Source organism: Lycorma delicatula, chromosome 11 (genome assembly GCF_047948215.1).
Source record: "Lycorma delicatula isolate Av1 chromosome 11, ASM4794821v1, whole genome shotgun sequence".
NCBI classification, from domain to species: Eukaryota; Metazoa; Arthropoda; class Insecta; order Hemiptera; family Fulgoridae; genus Lycorma; species Lycorma delicatula.
In genome coordinates, this window is record NC_134465.1 from 68,564,409 (window position 1) to 68,591,548 (window position 27,140).

Below are 27,140 nucleotides of genomic sequence, written 5' to 3' on the forward strand. Positions count from 1 at the left end.
ATATATTTCTATATTTGTATTCTAACAAACGGTCAACTACATTAAATATACTTCTCTTTTGGTTTTGTATGCTGTGTATGTTCTGTAAATCTTTTTTTAAATAATTATTGGTTTTGCCAATACTGGTATTACAGGATGATGAAGATAAATCGGATGGAAAAAGTGTCAAATGAAGTATTTAAGAAATACTTCATTACACCCTCTTAATGTGTATTAGCTGGTGATACAAATACAGATAGAAGGGAGAAATTGTAGGGAAGGTCTCGGTTGGAGTTCATAAAACAGATAATGGATGATACGAACTGTGATTCTTACTGGGAGCTAATGATAAAGACTGATAAGCGAAGAGTGGAGAGCTGCTGCCAACCAGCCTATAATGGCTGTTAACCAAAGGAAAAGAAGTATTATTACATTTTTTGGATATACCTCTCAATTTCTCTCTATTACTTTTATTGTTATTTTTTTAATATATTTTATAATGTGATTATTTGGATTACATGCTTTTTCTATAATTATTTTTATCATGTACATTAATATTTTTTCTATTATATTTTTGTGTAATTGTATTTTAGGTTTAAGTTATTATTAATCTTTGTGTTATTTATTTGTTGTTGAATTTTGGTATTTTTATTCTATGTTTTATAGATATTTTCTATAATTTCACCATCAAAACCAGTAAACATTGCTGCTATTTGTTTAATTTCATATATTTCTTTCTTGAATTTATTACTGTTTTTTTTGTATAATTAATTGTTCTAAATATCATGTTTTCATATTTATTAATTTTTTTGACCATGGGTGGTTAGAATTTAAATGTATTGTAATATTATTTTTGCTGTGGATCTTCTATAAACTGATGTTTCTACTACATTATTTTGCTTTCAATATCTAAAGAATATATTTTTTTGTTACCTTCCATTTAGTACGTAAATTTTAAATTTTAATTGTAATTATTAAGTTTATTTAAAATGATCAAATGTTCATTATTTAGGGTCGGGTTATATAAGAATACACTATCATCTACATACCTTATCAACAATAATATTTGGTGTATATTTAATATGCCATGAATTGTGTTCGGTTTGAATTATGCCTAATTTTAATTATGAACTACTTTATTATAAATACGAGGTGTGTGAGAAAAGTAATGAGTGTTACCAACACTGTGAGTGATCTGGCAACGCTGTGCCTACCGGTCTGTGCTAGAACAAGGCATTGGCAAAATAAAAAGATGTTTTGTAGAGAAACTTTCAGGGCAACTACTTAATCAATGGATGATCTACCCTGATAAAAAATGCATTGTTCTGGAGCAATTAGGGCATTTCTCTCAAGGTGTCACACTAGGCCATCGTGGTAAACCATCGTTTACCACTTGTTCCATCACCTTGCACAAGGTACTGGTCAAGGATATACAACGATAACTGGAAGGGCATGATTTACCTTTACCAGGTTTCAGTATGGGGATAACCAATGCCTCTAATCAAGAATTTGGAAACACCTGGTCAGAGAAAATTTTGTTATAGATACACAAAAGATGTCATAGCACAATATCTGAGAGGTGTGATAACATACTGAACCTAATATTATCATTTCCAGGGGAAGTTTCATGAAAATTATTCAGAGCATACTTATTTCATTATAAGAAAAGGGTGTGTTTAATTCATTTTGCGAGTTTCCGGTTACCAATTGTATATTTTCTACCTGAAACTTTATATCTCACAAACTCAGGGCAGTACGATGATGAAACAATGAAACTGCTCTAAATGACCTTCCAAATATGGTTAGTACATCAAATGGTGCAGTAACAAGGTAATCGCCACTTTGCAGTCCAATCGACTGCAATGACTACCGATCCTCACACGGTTCGAAGCTTTCTCCATGCAACAGATGATGGTGTTATACGAGAAATGAATTTGACGTAATTCAACCAAGATTTTAGCTTAGCACACCTAAACACTCTATGACAAACGCCTCTCATGCTGCAGAAGGCGCAAAGCAATTTAATTGTCGGTCTTCGATTAAAATTACATAAAGCCCTAAGCCAGTCCCTTAGTGCAGGACTGCAGTCATCATCCATCAAGAAACAGCAGGTTGCCTTGGCTTTCCAGATGTTAATGAGATGAATTCATTGGCACTATCGAGATTTGGGTGTGTAAACTTCACAAATTGGTGAATCGCACTACTGTTCTCGTCATAATCGCTAAAGGAATTCTTGAATCAGAGCCAGTTCACTTTCTAAACTACCCATCAGCATGGCTGAATCTGAGGCAATTCACTATTACTGACCGAGATTACAATCGGTCTATGATCACTTTCAAAGAAGATTTTAGAAATGCACCATGTAAGACATGGGAGCAAGATTGCTGAACTCACTGATAGATCGATGCAAGAAAATGCACCTGATGAAGATGACATAAACTTCCCTGATCCATTGCTCAATAAACAGAGATCTAAGTTCTGTCTCAGTCGATCAACAATAATACCTGCAGGAGAACATGCCAATGAGCCCCATGAATGGTGTTGGGAACTCAAATAATCAATTATTAGGAATAAAGAAATCTGGGGAAAGAGACTAGAAAGATCATTGTCACTAATATCAAAATTTGGAGGAATATATAAGTTGCAGATATTCAAAATGAATATCTGCAGTGAATATCTTCACTGTGATTGCAGGAATGTTTGACACTAGAGGAATACGGGTGTGCTATTATGATTTTTAGATACAGTTTTACTGTATTGTATTACCATTTATTAATAATATATTCTATGATAAAAGAATTGTGGTTAGCAAAAAAACCATGTTTTTTATCTACCATGTTTCTTGTTTCAATGAAAAATGTAGTAAACTAAACCATATCTTTAATGATCAATATGATTAATAAATAGAAAAGTTTTAAAATTAACTATTTTTAAGGTAAATGGTTTTGAAAAAGATCTCAACCTGTATAATTTGTGATATAAACAGACACATTAAAACATAATACATTTAATACAAATAAAAAAACTAGTTTAAACTGTATGATTAAGTTTATTTTTAAACCGATTATCAGTGAAAAGTCAAGAAAGACTTTTCCGAACAAACATTCTTATTATTATTACTGTTCTCTCGATTATTAATTAATTTATAACAAGGTTATTATCTCTAACTTCTGCTTATATTACATATGCTAAGTTAATATAATTTATCTTACGGTTGGGCAGTTTTATGTCTTTTTTTTTCAATTAATAAAAAGTTAGTTTTCCATCACTTAGAGGTCTAACAGTTGACTTACAAAATTGATATTTATACATTTTTGCATTTCAGTAAACCTAAACATTAGAGTGTTTGAACCAACTTGACAGCTTACACCATTATTGAGCAATGATTATTACAAAATTTTAATTTTGACAGCTATTATGAGTAGAACCCAACGGCCGAATGCAACCATTCGTGTTTTTGTAATTCCCTAACTATGCTTAATAGAATGCTGAAATCAAATCAAAATCAGAGACAAACGTGTTCACACACATACTTATTTTATTCAATAATTAACTGTTCATTTGTTGAAAATATAATTAATAAAACCAAAAATTCAAGATGATATAATTAATTATATAAGCTTGAAGGTTACGTTTTGGTGAAATTTTGAAGTATATTGAAAATACAAAGTACAGGTGTTTTTTAAATCTAAAATATTCTGGTTGAAAAGCAAAGTTGGTCGTACTCTAAAAAAATAAAATGTCTGATTAAATCGCTTTATTGTTCTATTTAGAATCAAAAAAATTTAACAAAAAAATCCCTTTTAAATCGGTTACACTATTAATGTTATACAAAAATGAGTCAACTAGTTAACATGATACAACAAACATCAATAAAGTTTATACAATTTGGGTATTCATGATGGAAGTACGAAGACAGGCATATTTAATGTCTGGTGCGTAAAGATGACATGGACATAGAATCAAAAGGTGGGATGGCGTTTACTTAAGTACATTTTTAAAAAAAATTAAAGCTCCAGTTAATGAACTACGCTTATGATCTGATTCTTGCCAGAGACATAATCAAAGTATTAAACTTGTTCTCCCTGTTAAAACTCTACTTGGTTCATCAACAGTCATTACAGAAAATTATAAAATATTGTTCTGATTTTTAGTACCAGAAGATATATATATATATATATATATATATATATATATATATTTATATGATTTAGAAGTTGGGGTGTCAAGTATAAATTGAAAATTCTGCAAAGATTATATGTTGACATAGTCTTCTACATCACTTGATAGAAAACTGTATAAAAAAATGAAAGATTTACTATTAACAGAATGAATAAATCAGAATCTCCATTGCTTCAAGCTGTTGCAGACAGAAAGATATGGAAAGTAGGAAAGTAAACTCGTTGAGAAGCCGTGAAATAAAAATAGTTAAAGATGAAGGCAGCATAACTTTTTTTAAGAATGATCTGTCAAATGATTTTCAAAAAGTAAATGTTTGTAAAATAGTTAAAAAAATAATCGACAGAACTTGTTTGTATTAAATGGACTTTGCCTGATGCCTAATGTCAAAAGTGAAAATTATACTATTATTAAAATCAACGAGACTCATTCCTACTGTTACATAATAATTTTAAAAGTTTTTTTGACATCAAAAGACGGGCAAACTTTTACAGATGATTTAGAAGAGTTTGTTCAAGATATTGATCTTCAAGTGGAAAATTAAGATAAATTACAAATTTGTTACTCAAGACTATTCCTATTTTGAATGAAAATATTTTAGTTTCAAGAGTGAAATTTTTCCATCTGTTATTAACAATCTAATATTATTTTCTTTAAAATGTTTTAAAAAATAATTCTAGTTCTTATAAATATTGTGTTTATCTTCTTATAAAAATTTAATTTTTTTTAATATCATTATTTTATTCAAACTAAAATTATAATTTTATAATCTTGGTGTTTGTTAAGAAATATTTCAATACTGTTTAGTTTCAATTTCAATAGTTTAACTAAAAATAATTTGTTTTTCTCTAAATTATTTGTACATTTGAACTCTTGAACTTTTACATTTTTAATTCATTATCATCATTTTCATAATGTAATAAAACTCGCAGACCTATTCCGACATTCCAAAGATTCCTCTCTTTCTCTCTCTCACAATATCACTCTCTCTCCCTCCTTCCAAATGGAGCACAGTTTGGGAATTCTTCTTACACGTTCCTTCCATCACTCTATAATTAGTTATTACATTAATTATGGAAATAATATTAATTCTTGTAAAATCCTCATCTTGTCTGGGTATTCCATTCCATTTCTTAAGGCCTCTTAAGAAATTCTTTTCAGAGGCTTGTAGCTTAAAATTCATTTCTCATGAAAACCCAATCCTTGCATTTATAAAACAGAAAAGATAAAGCAATGGTCTCGTACAACTTTAACAAAGTTTCTTTCAGCGCATTTTTGTTTATAATCCCACAAACACTTCTAAATTATTAGTTTTATTGTGAGTGTTCTTACTCATAACAAAGGAGAGACTACAGCCCAAACAGTGTTATTAAGTATGTATTTAAATCTTACTGGTTTTGCTCCTTTTTTTATTTATTAATGCACATATACCATTTTTTAACTTATTAAATTTTCTAGTTATTATTACTCAAAAATAATTATGAGAATTATTTCTAGGCATTTGACACTAATAGATTAAGAAAAATTACTTTGTTTTTTTTTATTGTTAAATTAATTTAAGTTAATATGTATTTATATTAATTTTTACGATAACAGTTTGTAAAAATAAAAATATCATATTTTTTAATATGTTTCTATCAACTAAATCATGGTTTGGCTCATTTTATTAAACTGTATCCTTCATATTATGTTTGTAGATCTGCAGTGTTCTTTTTGAAGCAGTTAACCATCTTTCTTTAAAAAAAATTCAATATTACAATTTTTCATTTTTTCTCATTTTTCAGTTTTTCATATATATTTATATATATATATATATATATATATATATATTATAATATACTATACTATCTATAAATATATACTAAATTTATTGAAATTTTTAACTTTTGATTTATTGTTAATCTCTACTAACATAAGAGTACTAATTGTTGTCATAAACATTAATGGCTAACCCACAAGATTGGTCTAGTGGTAAACATGTCTTCCCAAATCAGCTGATTTGGAAGTCAAGAGTTTCAGCGTTCAAGTCCTAGTAAAGCCAGTTATTTTTACACGGATTTAATACTAGATCGTGGATACCGGTGTTCTTTGGTGGTTGAGTTTCAATTAACCACACATCTCAGGAATGGTCGAACTGAGACTGTACAAGACTACACTTCATTTACACTCATACATATCATTCTCTTAAGTATTATCTGAACGGTAATTACCGCAGGCTAAACAGGAAAAAGAAAGACACATTAATGGCTATTGTCTTGAAAGTGTAGAATGATGTTAACTCCTTATTGCATGCGTAGATGCAACTGTGTACAATTGAAAAAAAATCATGGGTTTTAATTGTTTGTAAAACAACCTATTAGAAAATTGCCCGATAAAATACACACCCAAAATATTTCATCATTAATAAGAGATGAATAAATGGGGTACAAAAACTTCCAATAAATTGCTGAGAGTTGTGTAGTTCAAAAAGTTACATAAAACTGAATTGAAATTGAATACAAATATAATGAGAGAGTCTGGACCTGTTGGTTTTTAGTTTCTTTGTTTTTAAAGGAACGGTAAACACATTGCAGCATATTTATTAACCAGATAATGTAAAATTTTCAGATTTGTGTAAAAACCGTTCTGATCTGCTACAGTCAAAATACAAACACACATTTGAATGTATTTTTCAAGGTAAACACCTGGTTACTAATCGAAGGAAGACTTACAGAAGTTAACATTTTTAATAATAAGGTTTACCTTCCATCAACATTTCTGCATAGATTCTCACAAACTATCTACTCTTTTGAAACTCTTAATCTCTCTTTTGAGTTTTTGTCAAAAAATAGTTCCAGATTCAAAGCACATTTGTTTTACGGTATAAATTCCTACTTGTGGGATCAGTTGACAAAAGGTAGATGGACCCACAAACTGATTCCAGACCTCCAGACATGGCTGGGCCGCAAGAATAGTGAAATGAGGCTTAATAGTGAGGTTGATCCAATTATGGTATGCTTTGAAACACACATGACCCAACTAGTCATGGATGCTTCAAAGCATAGAGTGGGTGTGGACATTGAGACCATCTGTGAAGTGTGACTATTGTCGGGAAAAGAACAATGCAGAACAAACAGTGTTTACGTGCAATCAGTTCCTGCAGCATGCTGGAGGGTGTTTATTCTTCCTCAGATAACAAATAGGAACTACATTGCAGACCAAATGGATGGGCGTCTGTGATGTTAGTAAGGATTAACCACACGAAGATGGTGGAAGAAGTGCAGTTGTGAATAATTCCCATGATTCTTTGTTGAAGCTGTGTTTATATTAAAGCAGTTCCAACCGCAATATAGATAACAGAAAAAAGCATACATTGATCAAGCACAACGTACGTAAATAATTTAACTAAAACTGGTCTGTTGAGGGGCCAATTGTCCATTTCTTGATTGATAATTAAGCAATCCAGGAAAACAGGATCTTCCAGTTCTGAAATGATAAGAACTGCAACGGCCACCAGCAATAAGATGGAACATCTGCTTGCTAGTGAAATTTAATTAGATACTTCTGCCACTGGATTTGATCTGCAATCATTATCTATCTCACTGTTGTATAATATGGAACACATTAAAAAGTCGTTACAGCAGATCGGATAAACAGTGCACACATTTCACCAAATTCAATCACTGAAGAACCAAAAGCTTGCCAAAGCTTTTGAAAGAAACATATACAAAATTAAAGCTATATTAGGACATCTATAAAACATTGGAATATGTTGATAAAAGGCAGGAAAACTATGTATAATAAAATAACCAAACTTCTTTAAAATATGCAATAATATTTTTAACAAAATTTGGCCACAAAATTTACATCTGATAAGAAGAAACAAAATTCCAAAGTTAACAAAAAATAAATAAAATAAAAGTAAGAAGCCAGCATGAATTCAATTGATATACTTTAGTGAACCTCAAGATTGACCATAAAGTCCTAACTTTTATTTACATTATCAAACATTTATTTACATTATAAAACATGTATTAATATAATACATTTAAATTTCTTATAATCTGGTTCCAAGTACAGTAATGAAATTTTTTGTAAAATTTTCTGATTCATTTTTAGAAAAATCTTTCATTCACTTTTCAATAATGCAAACTATGTTTTAATGGTCAGACCGAGTATAATTCCACACATTACTTTTACCTACAAATTTCATATTATTGATCTGTGCAGTTTGTATTATTTAAAAGTCTGGACAACAATAATAAAATTAACAGATTTGAATTGAACATTTAAAAATATTTTTAAAAGATTAAATTTAAAAATGAAAAAAGCAGTAGAAAAATCAATTTAAGAAATAAACAGATGGTATAAAATATATAACACTAAACCACTGCATTCAAAAAGAAAATTATATATATTTAGCATGCTAAGGCATTCATAATAACACTAATGTTGAATATGAATTAAAATCTATTTAAATCTAGTGAAAAAATTATTAAGGTAGAAGGTCTATTCTACACAGTAATGGAATTAAAAAGAATAAACAAATATACAAGATCGACTCAAGACGATAATAAACATTCCATCATTGATCTCCCAGTAACAACAAATATAAAAAATTACGACTAAAAATTGAGTTCTAAAAAGGCATACAACAAATTAATAACTTCACATTTCAGAATGTAGTCGGAAAATAACCATTTTTGGTATATTTATTAATTTAGATTTTTTTTAATTATTAGCTCACAACTGTACTGATAGATTGTCGTGTTGTAAAAATACCATAGCTTAAACATTTCAAATAATTACAAAACACTTTCAAATTAATTACTTATGAATACATCCACATTTCTCTGAATTTTGCTATGTTTAGGGCATGTTTACTATAAATCTAGAAAAATTAACAAAATCAAAAGATATGTAATCTTAGTCAAATTAAAACATTTTTTTTTTAAATTAAAATATTTATCACGAAAGACAAAGGTTTTCTTTAAAGAGTTTTATCTCATTAATGTCTTAAATAACTCATTAAATGTTATTACTTTCTGCATTATTATTGACAGTTCAACTTCCTTAAAACCTGTAATAATCAATCACAAAAAGTATCTAGTTTTTAATTTGTTTTAACTTGTAGTAAATTTTTTTTGTGTTCTGTAATTTTATTTAGACTTTACATACACAAAAAAATAGGCACTTTAACTAACTTTAAACTTTTATTTCTTCGGTATAAGTTTATAAAATATTCTGATAAATTACAGTAATTAAAAACCGATCTTTTATAAAGACAATTAAGGAAATACTGCTTCTTCAAAACACATCATCCAAATTTAACTGTGCTTACAAGATACTGACATGACATTTCCAAAACAGGTAATCCAAACCTTTTGCTGAGAGTTTAATTAATAATACTAACAACAACGACAGGTTGAAAACAAGACACAACTAAATATCAACCTTCAAAACAAAAACAAATTTTAAAAAATAATGAAATATTATACAGACTATATAAGTGATTTGTATATAAGGATGTTTTGAAACCCCACTCTTAGTTATAACAATAATATCTATAAAATATCGATCGCTACAAAATTACAGTTCATCAATATTATCTTAGTCTAAACTTTCAGTAACATAGCCATTAAAAATAAAGGGACAGGAATGAAGATCTGTTTTCCATTTGACAAAAATTCTTCAAGCAGGTAAATAATGAAATACAATTTCACTTTAAATGTGTAACTAATACAAATTAATATAATTTTTGACACATATAACCAATATTTTTCTAACGCTACCATCAGAATTGGTACTTGTTTCAGCTCCCAACACCATTTTTATTTTTGTACTTTGACATGTTAAGATAATTGGAAAAACTCAATAGCTTATCGATACATATCAATAATAGATAATTAATGAATATTGATTATTAATACACATTTTACAGCTTATTTTTTGCATAGGCCTCCGCTAGTTTTGTCAATCTGATAATCAGTAAATCTTTTGCCTGATATCTAACTTGAAATTATTCAATCTGATAATCAGTAAATATTTTATCTGATATCTAACTTGAAATTATTTATATTTCAAACAGGTTACACACAAAGAAGTGCGGGCATAACAATATTATTATAAATTCAAATAGATACCGTGCAAGAGAGATCCATTAGCTTTAACTGCCAAAAAAAACGGGCGGTATTTTTAAATTTTTGCATATTACATTCGGTTAGCATATCTAATTAATATTTTACAATAAATAATATAAATTTTAGGAGATAAATTAATTGGCAGTATGGTGTACACAAATTTACAAATGGTACCGATTATCATAAAGATTACCAGAACATTTTACAGAGTATTAAATAAAAAATAAATGTTTTTTTAAATAAAAAAATAGCTCGAATTAAGTCAGCCATGCGTTGTAACTATATGTAAATTCTAACAGGAAATAGGTTCTAACATCTAAGCTGACATGAACATTATAAAATTAACAACAAACAATGATGAAACAATACAAATAGCTTTAAATAAATATAAAAATATTATATATATATATATATAAAATTTATAAAAACTATATGTATCTAACCTATAACAAACATATGAATGTACATACAATGTAACATGACTGATAAACAAAAAATTGTATATGTACATAAAACAAATGAGTCTATAATAAAATATATATATATATATATATATATATATATATATATATATATATATATATATACGAATGAAATAATTTATATAAATTTAAAAAAAATAAACATCAAGCAGCACATCAAAATTAACTAACAACATTTTATACATTAATAAATATTTTATGTTAGTACTCACACGTAATGCTCGAGCAGCACTTGTAGTCTTACTAATCTTCAACCCTTATATTGCAATAAAATCACTTATTTAAATATATATAAATAAAATTATAATAAAAAAAGGGTTTTTATTTTTTTTTACGTGATTAATTATTAACACATGATGAATTAAAAACATCTTGAAAAATAATTAACAAAAAAACACCAATTTAATGCAATTATAATAATTTGCAAACGGCTAGAAATTATTTCTAATTCAATCTAACAGATAAAACAAGAACCAGTGTTTAGGAATCTAAAATTATTATTGTTTTCAATCTATCTCACAGGTGTGGTTAATTATCATTTTCAAATCCCCCTCTGAAAATTCTTTACTGCATCCAGCCACAAGGATAAAAGTTTCCTTATATTAATTTATACATATATATTTTTTTTTTAGCTAAATGTGTTTCACAAAATATGAAGCTACTGTTCAACTACGATATCTTTCTTTAAAAAAAAATAACAATAAAAATTAAAATACTACCAAACCTACATTACTTTTGCACAAAACATATTAAATAACTTACGTTTAATATCCTAGGTTAAGTAATGGGTTACTAATGTTTAATTATTGCCGATTAAAGAAAAATAGACATACATTTATTCTAGGGTACATTTTATTTATTTATATATCAACTAAGATCGACGCCCAGTAACAGTTACTGATGGATAATAATAAATCAGTAGTAGGATCATTAAGTAATTTATGTACCTGAACTAGTTAAGGCTGTACTTTCAGTAAAACAAATCAATCACCTTTTTAGATATGTTATTTATTTATTTCCTTCAATACTCTATTACAAGCATCCAAAGCATTTTAATTATAATATAATGAAATTATTGTCGCTTAAAAGATTCCAAAACACGCACGCATAAAAAAATATTTCTTATAATTTAATCGTGTTGAAACTCCTGGTATAAACAAATAGGTTTACAAAACTATTTAAATGTTAACTCGACCGATTTTTGTTTTGCAAAGAAATAATTAGATACCATCAGCATTTTCATTCTTTCAAATAATTACTTTAATTTTTTTAACAAATATACAATTGTTAGAACATAGCATCATTTTTGTGGCACACAGTATGCACAGCTTCAATCAATCTTAAAAAACATTTACAATTCTACAATCAATCATCTTATAATTCTTACGTTACATTAATACATTTTAAACAGAAGGAACGACCGATCAAATGAGTTCAAATGTAAAAGAAACTAAAATTAATCTGAAAACCATTTACTACACTACTAAACATCACAGGTATACTTTTATTAAATCAGTTTACCTCGTGTTCCACAAACAGATTTCAAACATTCAGAAGAACTGAAACCTTTTCATAAATAAAAAAAAAAAAATACATACACGTTAATTAGAAAACAATAACCGCTTAGTAACAAAAAATAAAATAGTAAAGCATGTGTTATTTACAGTTACTTTATCAGGATTCATATTAACAGAAGCACTACTTTGTAATATAGGTGTTTTTAAATCGCCCTGATAATATGAAACCAGATAAGTTAAGCCGGATGCGGCTGAACATGTCACCTTTATTTATTGTATTGTAATAGTCACAGTATAACTTGACAACTGAGTTAAGCATGTTACTTGCAAAAAAAAAATATATATATATTATTAAAAAAATATACCATAAAAATAATCAATCTAATCTCAGTAAACATATCAATAAATACATCCTGTGTTAACAGATAAAATTACTATAACAACTATTATTTAACAAATACTAATCAAGGTAACTTTAACAATATTAAATGATGCTCTTCATCCCATTAGTTATAAACTTGCTACATTTGGAAACATAATTCAACTGATAAGCAAATGGATTCACAGATTACAACGTGATTCATATTGGTATCACTGAGAGACGGCAAAAACCATCATTATTCTAATTTATATGCGCTCATTATGTGTATTATATCAGACATAGTTCTTCTAATAAGTTTCAAAATATCTTACAGTAATTCAGTAAAAATTTATTTCATACATACATCATGTCAGTTTCATTGTACCTTGATATATTTTTCTTTTTTTAATTTTTTTTTACGTAAGTAAATAAGTAATAATTACTATTTCACAGATATGAACAGCCAAAGCCAGCCAATTCACTTACAAAAAAATATTTTTTTTAATGAAAAACAGGTTGTTATATTAATAATTAAGTTTTATTAATGTCAATCTATAAATATAAAATTCTTCAAAAATAGTATACAAGTAGAGTTCATCATTTTTAGACAGAACTAAATATTAATTATAAAGAACATATATAATATTTAATTATAAAAAAACAACACCAACAGCAAAAAAAAATAAAAAAAGGAACAATAAGAAAATCTAAAGATAAACAGTTTCTGACTAATTAAAATGAGTAAATAGATTTTATTGGTCGGTAATTGTTGTAAAACAAACTATTACACAAAAAATTAGTAATTTTTTTTAAATCACGCTAACTCACTAGCTTAAAACATTAAAATAAATGTAGAATTTAAGTCAAAAAGCAAAGAAAATATCTTGGGAAAACAGTAATAGAGTCCATCGGATTTACCAATTGCCAGTGTCTTTCAAAGAATACAATACAAGTTATCATGGCAATCCTATGTTAATTCTCACCCGTCGTTTAAAAAAAACCAACATTGTAGAAATGATTACAACAAACCCTTTCCTGTCTTAAAATATTTTTCTAATAAAGCTAGAAACATGAAGTAATAATCAAAATAATTACATAGAAATAAAAAAGTAAAAGGACAATTGACAGCAAGAAGGATTCCAATTGATGTGATGACAGATTTTCCAAATGCTTTATATAGAGTATGCTTTATGTAGTATAGCTTTATAGAACTCACCGGGTTTGTCTAGCAGTTAACTCTTCAGCATTGCAAATCAGCTGATTTCAAAGTTGAGAGTTCTAAGGCTAGGATTTGAACCGTATAAAAGTAACTACTTTTATACAGATTTGAATACTAGATCGTGGATACCGGTGTATCCACCGGTAATTGGCATTCCGGTTTCAACTAATTACACGCCACAGTAATGGTTGACCTGAGACTGTACTAGACTACACTTCATTTGCATTCATACATATCATCCACATTCATCCACTGAAGTAATAACTTACGGCGGTTCAGAAGGCTAAACAGATAAAAGTAGTAGTAGCAGCTAATAGAGTACGCTTTATATAGAGTGAACAGTCAGAAGAAGGAAGAAAAGTACTTGGATAATTTTGAAATACAATTATGGAGATAAATTACAAAAGCAAGATGGGTGGATGAAGCGTCACAAAACTACAAACTATGAAAAACTAATAAAAAAATCTTGTCAAATAAAAAAAATTAGCACAATATTAAAATTTATAAGGAATAAAATTAGTAAACACCTTCATATAGTATAATGTATACATGATACTCCAAGTAAATGATGTAGGAATCGGAAGTAGTTGAGAAAAATGTGAGAAGCAGAAAATCTGATGAAAATATGGAAGAAGTAAACAGCTTTATTGGGCATATTCTAAATAGAAATTACCTTCAGTAAAAGATAAACAAGAAAGAAGAGAAAGTGTCAGTCAGTTATTTTTATTTACTAATCTAAACTTGCTTTCTTCTTAAATACCGGCTCAAAAGCTGTGACGACAATAAATTATACAAAAAACAAATTAACGATTAATGACGTAAATATTTTTTTGTTGCAAGGATTCTTTTAATAATATAAAATACACAACAGATCCCAAGTTGTACTATTCACACTGTATTAATAACTTACTTGAGAGTGTGCAAGACCAATTAACAAACTGCGATTGAGTAAAGAAGAAAAATCATATTATATAATCTCAAAATACTCATAAATACTACAACCAAAATATAAGGCTATTAAATAATAATACTAATGCTGCTACAAAAGAACTGTGTATGCGCTAAATTCACACGACTGACAGCTGTGTAGTGTGAAGCATTTTCTTTCGATTGTTGTCACTCCAATTTCTGTAGACATATTAGTCTGGCTGTGGCCTTCATTTGGATAAAATGTTTTTTTTTTGTACTGCTGAAAGAATAATAAGTGTTTCATTAGACCAAACAATTGTCATGAAATTTCATATGAAATTTGGAAAAACCGCTACTGAAACTTATCTTCTATTAAAAAAAGTATATGGCAATGAATATTTGTCACATGAGCTGATTTTTGAGTAGTTTAAGTGTTTCCAAGATGGCCAGGAAAACATTGAAGATGATGTTCGTCCAGGTCGCCCTTACACGTCAAAAACGGATAAAAATATTGAAAAAATTGGTAATCTGATCGTCGGGTAACTATTCTTGTCTTTATACAAGGTCCTTGCTCAACTCTGTGAAAAATTAAGACAATAACAACCCGAATTGTGGAAAAATAAGTCACGGGTTCTTCATCAGGACAACGCACCGGCTCACACTGCATTGTCTGTCAAGAAGTTTCTAGCCAAGTATAACAATCCAGTGTTAGACCATCCGCCTTATTTGCCTGACCTGACACGATGTGACTTTTATCTGTTCCTCAAAGTCAAATCTGCATTAAAAGGAACAAAATTTCAGACCACTGAAGATGTGAAAGAAAAAGCAGAACTCATCATTAAAGCGCTCAAAGAAGAAGATTTACAGCACTGTTTTAAACAATGGAAAACTGACATGGAGCGTTGTAGAGATAGAGGAGGGATGCCTATTGAAGAGGATAATAACTAAACATGTATAAATTTAAAATAAAATATTTTACAGCACTAGTCTCATTATTTAATAAGCCACACCTCGTACAACAAAAATAATTTTTCTCCTCTTTCCAGTTCCCTATCCTTTCCTCATTCTGTAGTTCCTTTTTCCTTAAACAAATCCCATGAAAATTTACTCAGCCACCCTTACTTTTTTTAGCCACGCCACCGTAAAGCTGGGTAACTTCTAGCAGTCTGCAGAGCAACCAATTCTTTATTGGAATTTAGCAAAGAACTTTTGTTGCTGTTGACTATCCAAAAACTCTACTGTACAGAGTCAAACAAAAAGCCAACCTAGTGGGTGAGGTATATACTGAGTAAATTCAGACTATCTCCGACTTCTAATCAATCTAACCAAACGATAAATAAAAAAAAAAGGATCCGACAATACATGGATAATTTATTGGCATGTGACCAAATAAATCCAATAATCAATAATAAAAAACTACATCAACCGCTTAAAACAAGTGAATTTAATTGTAAAGCGCAAATCTTTTTTTTTTGAATAGTCAAAAATGTCTATAACATAACAAAATAACCATTTCTTTTTTTTTTAAATGGTATAAACATTTTTTTTCTTTTCCTTGATTTCACTACAAAGCTTGAAGCTTGTGCATGAGAATTGGAAATGTAATTTTTGTAGTATAAGAAACATGCCATGGATGAGATTGAAACCCAGGACCTTCGGGTAAAAAGCAGAGATATGCCACCACTCTGCCACGGGGATAGACATTTACTTAATTAAACCCCTTAAAAAGCCTTGGCGTCCTGTACTACATTATTATCTACAAAAATGATCAATGTTATGGAGTGAAGTGTAATAAGCATTATTTACATCTTCAGTTATCTCTAGGCAACAAGTTCACTGAACTTGGTTTAATGTTTCGCTTTCCATCTTAATGAATTTGATTTCAAGAGACGTTCAAGGCATTGCAGAACTACAGGATTGTAAGAGTGCAGTTTACCATCTTATTTACTATATATTAAGTTATATGGTTTGACTGGCAGAAGCTATTAAATTTGAAAATTAGAAATTGAAGGATCAGAACCCTATTTACCGTTGTTAAAAAAAATAAATAAATAAAATAACATACATTGTAAAAAAATGACTTAATCACACATAATCATAAAAAATTTTAAAAAGTGATAATAAGTAAGGATTTCAGCTACTCTACTCTTTATTAAATCAGAAATACAAATATAATTGAACACTGTTCCTTTTATTTTTTTTTTTTTTGTCTTCAGTCATTTGACTGGTCTGATGCAGCTCTCCAAGATTCCCTATCTAGTGCTAGTCTTTTCATATCAGTATACCCTCTACATCCTACATCGCTAACAATTTGTTTTACATATTCCAAACGTGGCCTGCCTACACAATTTTCCCCTTCTACCTGTCCTTCCAATATTAAAGCGACTATTCCAGGATGCCTTAGTATGTGGCCTATAAGTCTGTCTCTTCTTTTAACTATATTTTTCCAAATGCTTCTTTCTTCATCTATTTGCCGCAATACCTCTTCATTTGTCACTTTATCCACCCGTCTGATTTTTAACATTCTCCTATAGCACCGCATTTGAAAAGCTTCTAATCTTTTCTTCTCAGATACTCCGATCGTCCAAGTTTCACTTCCATATAAAGTGACACTCCAAACATACACTTTCAAAAATCTTTTCCTGACATTTAATATAATTTTTGAGGTAAACAAATTATATTTCTTACTGAAGGTTCGTTTAGCTTGTGCTATTCAGCAATTTATATCGCTCCTGCTTCATCCATCTTTAGTAATTCTACTTCTCAAATAACAAAATTCTACTACCTCCATAATCTTTTCTCCTCCTATTTTCACATTCAGTGGTCCATCTTTGTTATTTCCCGTACATTTCATTACTTTTGTTTTCTTCTTGTTTATTTTCATGCGATAGTTCTTGCGTAGGACTTCATCTATGCCGTTCATTGTTTCTTCTAAATCCTTTTTACTTTCGGCTAGAATTACTATATCATCAGCAAATCGTAGCATCTTTATCTTTTCACCTTGTACTGTTACTCCGAATCTAAATTGTTCTTTAACATCATTAACTGCTAGTTCCATGTAAAGATTAAAAAGTAAGAAAGATAGGGAACATCCTTGTCGAACTACCTTTCTTATTACAGCTTCTTTCTTATGTTCTTCAATTGTTACTGTTGCTGTTTGGTTCCTGTACATGTTAGCAATTGTTCTTCTATCTCTGTATTTGAACCCTAATTTTTTTAAAATGCTGAACATTTTTTCCAGTCTACGTTATCGAATGCCTTTTCTAGGTCTATAAACGCCAAGTATGTCGGTTTGTTTTTCTTTAATCTTCCTTCTACTATTAATCTGAGTCCTAAAATTGCTTCCCTTGTCCCTATACTTTTCCTGAAACCAAATTGGTCTTCTCCTAACACTTCCTCCACTCTCCTCTCAATTCTTCTGTATAGAATTCTAGTTAAGATTTTTGATGCATGACTAGTTAAACTAATTGTTCTGTATTCTTCACATTTATCTGCCCCTGCTTTCTTTGGTATTATTACTATAACACTTTTTTTGAAGTCTGACGGAAATTCTCCTTTTTCATAAATATTACACACCAGTTTGTATCTATCAATCGCTTCCTCAACTGCACTGCGCAGTAATTCTACAGGTATTCCGTCTATTCCAGGAGCCTTTCTGCCATTTAAATCTTTTAATGCTCTCTTAAATTCAGATCTCAGTATTGTTTCTCCCATTTCATCCTCCTCAACTTCCTCTTCTTCCTCTATAACACCATTTTCTAATTCATTTCCTCCGTATAACTCTTCAATATATTCCACCCATCTATCGACTTTACCTTTCGTATTATATATTGGTGTACCATCTTTGTTTAACACATTATTAGATTTTAATTTATGTACCCCAAAATTTTCCTTAACTTTCCTGTATGCTCCGTCTATTTTACCAATGTTCATTTCTCTTTCCACTTCTGAACACTTTTCTTTAATCCACTCTTCTTTCGCCAGTTTGCACTTCCTGTTTATAGCATTTCTTAATTGCCGATAGTTCCTTTTACTTTTTTCATCACTAGCATTTGTATATTTTCTACGTTCATCCATCAGCTGCAATATATCGTCTGAAACCCAAGGTTTTCTACTAGTTCTCTTTATTCTGCCTAAGTTTGCTTCTGCTGATTTAAGAATTTCCTTTTTAACACTCTGCTATTCTTCTTCTACATTTTCTACCTTACCTTTTTTACTCAGATCTCTTGCGATGTCCTCCTCAAAAATCTTCTTTACTTCCTCTTCCTCAAGCTTCTCTAAATTCCACCAATTCATCTGACACCTTTTCTTCAGGTTTTTAAACCCCAATCTACATTTCATTATCACCAAATTATGGTCGCTATCAATGTCTGCTCCAGGGTAAGTTTTGCAGTCAACGAGTTGATTTCTAAATCTTTGCTTAACCATGATATAATCTATCTGATGCCTTGCAGTATCGCCTGGCTTTTTCCAAGTGTATATTCTTCTATTATGATTTTTAAATTGAGTGTTGGTAATTACAAAATTATACTTCGTGCAAAACTCTATAAGTCGGTCCCCTCTTTCATTCCTTTTGCCCAGCCCGTATTCACCCACTATATTTCTTTCCTTGCCTTTTCCAATGCTTGCATTCCAATCTCCAACTATTATTAAATTTTCATCTACTTTTACGTGTTTAATTGCTTCATCAATCTCTTCGTATACACATTCTACCTCCTTATCATCATCATGGGCGCTTGTAGGCATATAGACGTTAACAATCGTTGTATGATTCTATCGCTATGCGTCTTAAAATACTCCACTCTCCTCCCTATATTCTTGTTCATTACGAAACCTACTCCTGCCTGCCCATTATTTGACCATGAGTTAATTACTCACTGTTCCTTTTTATTAATATTTAACCTGTTAATCCAAAATGGAGGTAGTGAAAAATACTGTTTTTATTTATTTATTTATTTTTTTTAATTATTAGATTATTTTTGATATTTTAGCCACAAAATTTTTATTATGAATTATATACTTAATACCTGTTGTATTTTTAAAATACACATATATCTGAATTGAGATTTTTACATTTGTTGTTTTATATCAACTGGAAAACTCATAAAAAAAATATATATATATTTAATTATAAATACCTCAACAAACTGAAAATATCCCTTATAACCTGATCCGTTCATGTATACATAAAATTATCAGAAATAGCATCCTAAAAAATGAACAATATTGGAAATAAGAATAAAAGTTTTAGAAATGTTTTACAAAGATAACATAAGTAGTGTAAAAGTGCAGTTCTGCTCCACGCTATTAGCATTTTATTTCAAGTTTATGCTATTTAAATTTTAATAATAATAAATAAGAAAGAAAGAAATAGAGAAAAAAGTATAATAAATGTAGTAGAACGGAAATAATAAAAACTGAATTAAGATGTAATATACAAAACAAAATTTGGCATTGTGATTAGCTATGAATTTATTTTTGTGATTATCTATGTATTTATTATATAATAAACACAGCAACATTAGAAAGAAATAATTAAAAATATTTGCACATGTTTTGTAAAATAATAAGAGTTAAAAAAAAAGACAAACATAAAAATTATTTAAAATAAAAACAATAATAAATCTCATACTTTCAAAATATATCGGAATTCTTTTGAACAATCTTTTTGTAAAATTAGTTTGTAAAGAAATCTTTTGAAGGAAAGATTTTTCAGATAGTTTGGCAAATTATTAAAGATTACAACGGAAGCATTATAAGCTTCTCTTTTTTGTAAATCCATCTGGTTTAGTAAAGATGGATATTGTTATTTTTTTAAGAATAAGCAATTATTTTTATTAGCAAAGATTGCATATTCATAAATATAAACACAAGGATAAGTTAACAAATTTAATTTTCTAAATATAAAATCCACGATTCATACTTACTGGTACCAGAAAGATTTAACAGTCCATTTCTGTATTTAAAAATTCATTTTGACTTTTTAAGGGAGTTTTAAGAGATGGCATTATAATTTACAAGAAAATGTACATAGGCATAATAATTATGACAAATTTGATCGATTAAAATAAATCTAATGAATAATTTTTTGGGTTATCACAGTTTTCGATATATGCAAGAATTATGAATTCTCTGTACTAGGTGTGTAATTTCATTACGTAGCATGGTTTTTTCTTTTTTTTAAGTGTAAGAAGGTATTAATCTGTACCAAATATTTTATTATAATAGTGTATTACAATATGATTATTTATAAACGCATAAGATTTGAAAAGAGAAAAAAATCAATATCTTACACTAAAAATATTTAACTAAATCTTTTTTTAACATGGGTACCATTACTATCACTAACTCTACAAAAAAAACCAGTTGTATAAATATCATAAATGTTCACCGGTAAATCAATTTTCAAGTAATTTAAAAGCAATTAAACACATAAAAGGGAATGAAAAATTAATAGTTGGATATTGGAATGCAAGTATTGAAAAGGCAAGGAAGGAAATATTGTGCGTGAATATGGACTGGGAAAAAGGAATGAAAGAGAGGACTGACTCATTGAGTTTTGCACGAAGTATGATTTAGTATTTGCCTACACCCAGTTTAATAATAAAATAGAAGAATATACACATGGAAACAGCCAGGTGATAGTGCAAGGTATCACATAGATTATATCACAGTTAAACAAAGATTTAGAAATCAACTCTGCGACTGCAAAGCTTATCCCGGAGCAGACATTGATAGTGAACACAATTTAGTGATAATGAAATATAGATTAAGGTTAAAAACTGAAGAAAAGGTGTCAGATGAATCAATGGAATTTAGAGAAGCTTGAGGAAGAGGTAAAGAAGATTTTTGAGGAGGACATCACAAGAGGTTTGAGTAAAAACGTTAAGGTAGAAAATATAGAACAGGAGAATGTTAAAAAGGAAATTCTTAAACCAACAGAAGTGAACATAGGGTAACAAAGAGAACTGGTCTTAATTATCAAAGGATATATGGAGCTGATGGATGGATGAATGTAGAAAGTATAAGAATGCTAGTGATAAAGAAAGTAAAAGGAACTATAGACAATTAAGAAATACTATAAACAGGAAGTGTAAATTAGCAAAAGAAGAGTGGATTAAAGAAAAGTGTTCAGAAGTGGAAAGAGAAATGATCATTGGTAAAATAGACAGAACACAGGAAAGTTAAGGAAGAATTTGTGGTGCAAAAATTAAAATCGAATAATGTGTTAAACAAAGATGGTACACCGATTTATAATTCAAAAGAGATGGTCGATAGGTGAGTGGAATATATTAATAATATATTTAGGAATATATTTTTTTTTAGAGTGGAATATATTGATAAAAACAATTTGAGTTTTTAAATGGTACTCTTGTGTTTCCTCAAACAGTTGTAAACGCGTAAAGATATAAAATACATGAACATACTTTCCTAAACCTGCAGTGTTCTTCGTGACATATAATAAAATTGTATAAACACAGGAAGTAGCCTGTATACAAACAAAAAATGAGAGATTATTACTGTGCCATCACTCTAAAAGTATTCAAAAAGTAATAGTTCTAGTAGTTATACTCCATTATATATACTCAATTCAGTACAGTTAAGATATTCTTGAGAGTTACATAAATATACCAAAGAAGACAACCGACTGTGAAACATGAAAACATAAAACCTCCTCAGAATCTGTGGTAACATTAAAAAAAAATCAGCTGTTACAAATTTTTTAACAGAAGCAGATTCATAAGTGTAATTATCAGTCTGGATGTCCAAATTAAATAAAGTTCAAACCGTCATTGAATTATCATACTTAAAAAAAGGTTCTACACGCACAATTTACCATTACAAAATAAACAAATTGAAATCATATTACATTTAATACAACATAGCAATATGTTAAATACGTAATACATATACTAACACCATCAAATAACTCGCTCTTAAGACCCCAACCTTACAGAACACATTTCTACTTGCAACTCGCAAATCATTTATCGATAATAAATTACTAAAATTCTTTCAATTACCGATAATGTATGGTATTTTTATTTGATTGTTTCAATTATTTATTTATAATTTTTTTTATTTATTGTATATAATATAATTTATAAATATTTAAAATCTATGTACAGTATAAATATATTCCGTAATATTATTATTATATATATATAATTTGAAAATAGTATGTATGTATGGGTGTACTTTTTACAATAATAAACAATATGTTTTCTCTTAAAAATTCATTGTAACTTTTTTTTGGGTTTTTTACTTATAATTTATTTTATATATTTATATATAAATACAATTAAAAATATATAGATATAAATAAAATAATTACACTCATTTCTTTTAAGTATTAAAATTTTATTTAAGTAAAATGAAAATAATAAATAGATTTATAAATACGTCCCGTATTAAAAATATAACAAAAGGTAATCAGAACTTACTTTTTCAGTATCTATTTAACGAAATAAAATTTTAGCCACTTCTCCGCATGGAGGTGACATGGTATCAAAACAACGCAGAACTAAATTTTTTAATCCCACGATTATTTGCTATACCATCTCCTTATGAAATTTCAACTGTCAATCTAAATGTACGTTCAGCAACCTCATTCTGCTCCATTTTAATAGATACAATCTTTGATTCATGTTTGCAATAAATTTTATTACTGTTCAAACTTTATTTTTTTTTGCGGGAGAGGTTAAGCAGGAGTAATTTCTGTGATAGTCTTATAAGACTATCACAGTCTTATAAAACTACTTATAAGCTACTTATTTATATTTTAACTACTTTTTATTTATTTATTTATTTATTTTAACTACTTATAAAACTATATTTTTTCTATTTCAGGAAGGTGTCCTTCCTGAAATCTAAAAAAAAATTAAATATTTCCTAAAAAAATTAAATATAGAAATTTGTAGAATAAAAAATTTCACGTATTAGCAGAATCAAACCTGAAACTTATTGAATTAAAATATAGAAACAGTAGATAATAGAAATTTAGGGCATTACTATTCATCGACACAGTAAAAATAAGTATTAAACTTTAGGATTGGTTTTGCCCTTATTTGAGATGAATATTCTGATGTTTAATGAATACAAATAATAATAATTTTGTAAACTCATTCCAGTTATTTAATTAAGATGAACTATTCAAACTCTGATGTATTGAAATTATCCTCAATGTGATTTTTTTTTTCTTTCTTTTAATATGTTGTCGGCAATCTACATGACAAATGAACAAAAAATACTATATAACGAACACTTTTTTCTCTTAAAAAATATATTTTATATCCAGATTAAGGAATAGCCGGATTAGAATTTTGGTGTTAACGCTATACTTTTATCATTACTGTTCGATTAACTGTGCTTTCTTGGGAATGGATGACACAAAACTGACTGTGACTAACAACTTGTGAGACAGTAGAATCTTAAAGCAAACAAAATAATTGATTGTATAACAGAATACAAAAACTAAAAAAGTTTAAGATATTTAAAAATTCTGATAAATTTATCAAATTTCCACTATTATTACAACAGATAAAAATCAGTGTTTTTTTTTAGTAAGTTCTAAATTTATTAAGAAAAATTCCAAAATAAATAATTCATTAGCATCCATTTAATTCCATACTGAAAAATTACATATAAAGAATGGTACAATGATTTTAACATACAGTTAAGAAATATTTATTTGGCACCTACGCACATCAGTTCACTTTAAAAAAACGATAATCAACAAGCACAAAAAAATGTTTGGTGTACAAGTAAATATTATTTTCACTAATATATTATTTCATAAAAGATTTACATAGTTCACGTTTTACAGGAATTTTTAATTACAAATACCATACAAACACAATTTTAAAAATAATTAATTTATTCTTCTAAAACAGTAATTGAAACAGCCAAAATATCTTCTAACATTTTCTAAGGAGCTGCCATTACACAAAAGTTACTTATGATGGATAACATTTAATTTGACAATGTTTTCTCTAAAAAAAAAATTCCAGTTAGTGATCTATTACACCAAAAATTTCATTCATAAAATTCTACTGATAACAATCTATAACATATTAGTCAATAATATTAAAATAAAATAAAAATTTCATTACACTCGCACAGTAAAGAATTTATAAGATTTAAATTAAAAAAATATATAATGAAACATTATCGACTTCAGTTATATAATTTTTTTTAAATGCACTTCCTATTTAATTCTGCATACATAGTTAGTAAAAAATAATTTGCAACTTTACGACCAACATCTGGAACATTTCTGATAATATTCAGGAAGTTGAAGGATGTGAACCGAGATAAAATTCCAACAGCAAAAACCAGGTTTAATAAACCGGTTAAACACTATAACATTAGTGTTTAAAATGTAACATTAGTCTAAAATGTTTTAGTATAAATAACGTTTTACTGCACATTTTAAGGTTCTAAGTGAAAAAAAAGTTTGTTACCAAGTTTAATTTTTTGTAAAAGTTGGTTAAAATTTCAAAACTAAAAAAAATCATAAACTTTAATCTTTCATAAAATGTTTCCAAATTTTAGAGAAAAAAATCTTTACAGAATAAACTCTTTTACAGAAAAAGTAACTGATTAAAAATAAATCATAAAATTCTACAAGAATACAACAAAAAAATCATGTAATCAAGTAATAAACTCTCTACAACATTTAAATAATACCCAAAAGTTCTGATATTTGCCAACCAAAACAAAGTACTAAACTGGCTTGCGACACACAATGCTGTACAAATCTTTTGTTTTTCAGTTAACAAAATGACACAAAATTTAGTGTTTGCACGTCTACTATAGACTTATCCGATTAGTTTTGAACACAATTGATTTTAACACTATAGTTTACTCCAGTATAAATTTCCATCAAAATCTGTCACTGTCATCAGATTTTAATCAAATAAATGTCCTAGCTAATAGAATCTTGGATGTAACTAAATATTATGATAAGATTTTATTATATATTAATGAATGCAGTAACCTATTATATTGTTTACAATTCTCATATCTAATAATACTTGTTCATTTTACTTGTGCAAAAACTTAAGTAAAAACGTTAGTAGTTAATGACTACTAACAATTAAAAATCAGGAAAATTTCCTATCATTAAAATGACTTTTTAAATTAAATTTAAGAAAGCACATATACAGCATACAACCATACACCAAAAACAACAGGCAGTGTAATCTAACCTATAAATGAATTTATGACACCTATACATAAAACAGAAAAATTGAAAATCAGCATTTTACCGTAACATTGAAAAATCCTCCTCTTCTTTTGTTTTTTGTATCTTGTTACAAAAATATGCATTTAAAAAAAAATACTGAAATAATCATTTCAGAGAAACTAATAAAACACGGACAAAAAAAAAATTAGAAAAAAGTAAGCTATCTACAATTCAATCAATCATTCTCCAAAAGCAAAAATAATGAATTATTAATTATCATTTGCAAAACCGTCAACCCTATCTATATACATCCACAGGGATCTGAAGCGGAAATAATTTTTAATTTTAATGCTGACATACATGAGGAAATGATGTAGCTATTAATACTCTTAACTACTATGACAGTCTTAAAGTGACCTGTAACAGACAGATATGGATAAAAACCATTCATTAAAATGGAAATTTAGCTGGCCTGAGCCACATTTTAACTAGGAAACCCTCTGATTAAATGCCCGATTCTCTAGGTCGAAGTTTGTTTAATTCTTTTAAAGAAAACAACAAATTTTAATTTTATTTTAAAATTAAATGAAGAACAAATTTTCCTCTCTTTTAGCCTAGAGATAATGTAATTATGCATTGTTTCTCAACACAAAGAGCAAATTAGTTTTTTGCGTTACCCTCATCTTGGCTTTATATCTCCTCATCTTGGTTGTGATATATACAAACACACGGATGAGATACAAAGAACTCTAATCATTGTTGCTTTCTTGGACAGTAATAAGATTTACTATATATTACAATGAAGAGAATAAAGGTACTGCTAGTAGATCTGTACATATTCTGCTTTTGGTGAGCTTCACATGTTATGTATAATAATGTATTCAGCTCTGTAAAGAAAGTAAAAGGAAACCACTTATTCCTCACTTTTCTTAAAAACCTGCCTTATGATCTTGAAAATAGCAAAGCCAATTTCAAGAATACTTGTAACTCACAACAGGTCACTTAGTTATAATACTTAAACAAGAAACAAGAATCAAAAACTTTAAACAAGCATTAAAAAATCTGTTCCTATGTTCACTTTGCAAACTGTACAATAATTACAAAAAAAGCAATCACTAATAACAGCCATTATTTCTACTCATTTTTCTAAAAATTGGACACAAAAAAATTACGGAAATATTTGCATT

General features: G+C 28.3%; 1 protein-coding gene across 6 annotated transcripts in view; it reads right to left on the reverse strand.

Annotated features, from left to right (window-relative positions):
- The window catches only part of LOC142332146 (uncharacterized), a 130,045-nt gene that overhangs the window by 46,175 nt on the left and 56,730 nt on the right, over window positions 1-27,140 (reverse strand). The window contains exon 1 of one of the 6 annotated variants that reach the window (XR_012758178.1): window positions 12,281-12,422. The exons of the other annotated variants lie outside the window; for them this stretch is intronic. The gene's annotated coding sequence lies outside the window, so the exon portion shown is untranslated. Of the gene's footprint in view, window positions 1-12,280; window positions 12,423-27,140 lie in introns of those variants that run through there. 6 annotated transcript variants of the gene reach the window in all.